We start from the raw sequence: 4,904 nt of genomic DNA, 5'->3' as shown, positions 1-4,904 counted from the left end.
GGAGGGGGTGGATGTTAGGGAGAGGCAAACGGGGAAAGATTTAAGGGGAGAAACCAGCACTTATAGAGAGCCGAAAGAGATCATTAGCAGTCTGTCGTCTGACAGCGAGCCAGAGGCAGGGAGGGAGGAGGATGAGCCTGGAACCAGTCATTCTGTAAACAGAGGAAGTCAGGGGCATGGTTTCCGCAGACTTGCATGTTGGGTAAAAAAAAGGAAAAAGGAAGCAGACGCGGCAACTGTGCCGGAAGGGTCGGATGTTATTTGAAACACTGGAGATGTACTTTTGAACTTTGTCAATAAATCAGATAGATTGGAACTGGCCGTGAGCCCGGAGTTTTATCTATGCCGGCTTGACAGCATAAAGGCTCTGACAGAAATCAAGAGCAGTTCATTGTGTTTGTTGCCCAATGTTATCTCTATATGAGAGTCATGGCTCTGGAATTTCCCAGTGATAAAGCCAAAATTATATTTGTGATTAGTCTGCTAGAAGGGGACACCAGGTGCTGGGTGGCCCCCATTCTCATTGGCTGGCATGCATGGTTGTCCTTATGTGCCTTGTAAGGTAGCAACCATGGAGATCAGAAGGGGCAATGGGGCATCAAACACATAGAGTAAGGAAACAAATACTGGAATGCATTGCAAATAAATACATTAAACAGAAAACAGGCTATGACTGGATGCTTCCATTCTGTTTTAAAATTAAAGGTTTTAAGTAGAATCAAAGGGCAAGGACAAACTCTTCAGCCACTTGCTTGGCTTAATCCACAAGCCTTGCTACTTAACGCCAGACTTGGAGCAGAAGTAACCATTAAAATAAATCTGAAAGACAAACAAACAATCATTTCTGCCACTTGCTGGCTTAATCCACATATAGGAGGGTAGGAAAAAATAAAAAATGAAATGAAATAAAAAGCGGCAGCCAGGCTAATCTTATACGCAAGGCAATTTGTTCTTTCATGCACAGCACCTGCCCCCCCCACCTGGGAGGCTAGATGATCTTGAAAGTTTTAAGGTGGCTTCTCTGAGACTCGATGTTTAATATAAAGGACTACCAAAAAAACCGGCAGAGAGGGACTGAGAGAGATTTGAGGGCCTCGGACGTGAGATCTCCAGGCTGATAGTTGATAGACTGATGGACATTTTTGGGGGATCAAAACCGGGAAAGGGGGGGTGAGAGTTTTGGAATCCAAAGGGTGTATAATTATATGTTGTCTTTCTGTTATTTTGTTTTGTAATTAATATAAAAATTGGGAAATTTGTGGAAGGGAATTTGGGTCAACCTTAGAAAAGGGTGTAAAGAATGAGTATTGTTGTTTAAATTGAGGTCTATAAGTTAAAATTGGTTAATTAAGATGAATTAAGTATAGTAATAATAATGTAAAAGTTGGGGATAAGAACTTGCCGAGCTAACTATTGGAATTGGAATACAAGAAGGGGAGGTGTGGGGAAGTCAGGGAAAGATGTTAAGAAAAAAAGGATCCGAAACTATACTTGTTGTTTGTGTTGTGTTTGTCTGTGTTTCTGTGTTTGTTTAAAAATTTGTGAAACTTTAATAAAAATGTATATAAAAAAGAAAGAAAGAAAGTTTTAAGGTGGTACAATATGTGAAATATTGCTCAGGGGACAGGTCCTTCGGGCTTCCATTGCACACACTACTTTCCCGGACCTCTGAGCTTGGCAGAGCAAAACACAGCGTATAAAGCCTTTTAGCCTTCTGTCCTCTGTGCGTGCCATTAGTGTGCATAAATTAAGAGTCCACGCAGCTTCTCTAAGCTAGAAGCGTTTATTACAGCAGCATAAATCATCCAGCATTGGGCAGAAAGAAAGACATGTCTGCTCGGGACAAAAACGAAACCAGAATAACAGAACAAAGAAAGCAGATCCCAGATGTGTGATGCAGGATCTCTCCGCCACCTCAGAAGGCAGGATACACACACTGAGCTGTTTAACCCTGTAAGCTCAGGTTCTCCTCACACAACACCCCTCTTGTCCTGCACTGCTGGGGGGCGTGTAAGTATCACCACTTACCCCAATACCAAACCTCCACAGAACTCCCCATAACATTGGATGCTCAAAGGTTTCGTTAATCCATCTGCCAGGCTGTTGTGTCTTGGACAGTACTGCAGCCGCACCAATCCTGACTGAACACTGACACACATTTTGGAAACGTATGTCTAGATGTTTGGTTCTGGCCTTAAACTGCCCAGACTCTGCCAACTTCAGACAGGTTGATTGTCCTCCCAGACAGTGATGGGCAAACAACTATCCTCATAGATTTCTTGAACCAGACACCTATAGAACTCCAGTTCCCGGCACAGCTCCGACAGTGCGCTGAACTCAGCCTCAGTAGAGGACAGCGCAATGAGACATTGCTTCTGAGAGCTCCACCCAACTAGAGATTCCCCAAACTTTATTACCATCCCAGATACAGACTTCCTGTCATGCAGATTCACCCAGCTGCTATCTGCCCAGTGCATCAGTTTGATGTCACCCTTGGCTGACAGCTTGAGACAGAAGTTTTTGGTATCTTGGAGGTAACACAGCACCCGCTTAATACCATTCCAGGCCTGTATGCTTGGGTTTGTAGCTTCCTGGGTGAGCAGATTGGTAGCAAAAGCAATGTCTGGCCTGCTCCATTGGGACAGATACAACAGACTACCCAGAGCTGACTGAAAGAGCTCAGCGTTTTCGAACTCAGCACATTCTGCTAGCTGACTGTCTTTCACGTACCTTGTCTCCATGGGTGTCCTAACCCCTGCACAATCAGACATTCTGAACTCCTCAAGCAACTTCTCAATCTTGCCTTTCTGACTGAGCAAGAAGCTTCCATCTTCAGACCTGTCTATCTGTACACCTAGGTAAATCTTTACTGCACCAGGGATTTGAGCTGAAAACTCTTTCCAAGCTTTTTGGCAAACTTAGGCACCTGTTTGTTTGCCCTTGAGACATGAATAATGTCATCTACAAAGACCAACACCATTTCATGTGACTCTTGACCCTTTAAGGTACAGGCAGCTGTCAGCAAGACTCTTCCTGAAACCTAGCTTCTCTAAGGCTTCAGGCAAAAGTTCCAATTTCCAGGCAATTGCTTTAAGCCATAAATGGACTTGTGAAGTTTCCACACAGTATTTGGCCCATTGCCCTGGAGGAGGAAGCATGTACAGATCCTCTTGGAGGTCTGAGTTCAAATAGGCCACTTCCACATCAAAGTGATGCTTCAAACCTCTTTGTGCAGCAATGGCTAAGAGCTTGTGTAGAGTTTCACTTCTGGAAGTAGGAGCATTTACCTCAGTATAATGCAGCCCCTTCCGCTGCATGAACCCTCTGGCTACTAGCCTAGCCTTGTACTGTGGTTCTCCAGTTGCTGTGGGTTTAAGATGGTAAACCCAGTGGCTGCTCACAGCCTGTTTGCCTACTGGCAACGTTGTGAGGGAGAACACACCTAGAGACTCCATTGAGCTCATCTCCTTCTGCATTGCCTTATGCCATTTCCTGGCTTCTTTCTGAGGCAGTTTCTGAACATCCTCAAAACTCTCAGGTTCACACTGTGCCATACCTACCCACACGTCTGTGACTGCAAACCTGTCAGGAGGTTTACCTTTCTTTGTGTGAGCTGAACATCTCAGCGCAGTTTCAGTTACCCACTAGAACCAGCCAGAATGTCCTTGGCATCAGAGAGCTCCTCCTCTTACTTACTGCACCATCTAGACGTCTCAGCTGGCCCTGTGGGCGAGGAAGGAGCACTTCTCTGTTCAAGCTTCACAGCTTTCAGAGAAGTCCTTCCCCTTTCCTGCTCTGGGTTGGGACTCTGTGCCTCAGCAGCAGGTTCAACCTCTATCTCTTCCTCATCAGCAGAGTCAAGCAGACTCTCTGAAAGAACATCAGGGTTCCCATGTATGCGTGTCCACCCATTCTGCTCACAGAATTCAGCACTACTGGTGAGCAGAATCCTGGACTGATTGCCTGTTGGATAGGCAAATCTCCACCCCTTGGTCCCTGGCTCAGACCCACAGAAAATCATCTTATGGGACCTAGGGCCACCCTTTCTGCACTTGGCCTTTGGCACAAGGACACAAGCCTCGCAGCCAAATACACAGAAGAAATACACCTTGGGCTTCTTGCCGTGCAGCAGAAAGTAGGGTGTGTCCCCTACAACAGAATTGAACAAACGGTTCAATGTGAACACAGAAGTCTTCCAGGCTTCAGCCCAAAAGTGTTGGGAAAGCCCAGCATCAAACAACAAAGCTGCGGACATCTCCTGAAGCGTTCTGTTCCTGCATTCTGCAACGCCATTCTGTTGGGGACTGTGTGGAACTCTCAACCTGTGACATATTCCCTTCTGGCAGAAGAAACTCTGCAGCGCAGACCTGGTGAATTCCCCACCGCGATCGGTCTGAAAGCTCTTCATGTGCGTGGAGTATTGCAGTTCAACTGCTGCAATCCAATCTCTTATCAGTGGCATAGCCTTATTCTTGTGTTTGATTGAGAAAAGCCAGCCATTTCTCAAAAAACCATCCACCAGAGAAAGAGCAAATTTGGCCCCGCCTAGACTGGCTACTGGCATAGGGCCACACAAATCTGCATGCACCAGCTCAAAAGGTCTGGTGGTCACTCTTTCAGACCTAGGGTAGGAGCACGTTTTCACTTTTGCCTGCTTACAAGCCCTGCAATCAAGAAATTTAGCACATGATTTCATTTTGCACCCCACAGTGCACTCTGGGATCATCTTCACATAACCTGAAGACACGTGACCCATTCACCTGTGCCAAAGATGATGGCACGCATCATGGACTGGAACGTTGGCACATTGCACTTGAGCTGCCTCAGTAGTACCTGGACCTGCAAGAGAGGTTTCTAGCACAAACAGCCTATCTTCCACATTCCACACTGACCAGTTGTCATCC

The sequence above is a fragment of the Podarcis vaucheri genome, assembly GCF_965113315.1.
Source record: "Podarcis vaucheri genome assembly, chromosome: 9".
NCBI lineage: Eukaryota > Metazoa > Chordata > Lepidosauria > Squamata > Lacertidae > Podarcis > Podarcis vaucheri.
This window is presented reverse-complemented; position numbering follows the sequence as displayed.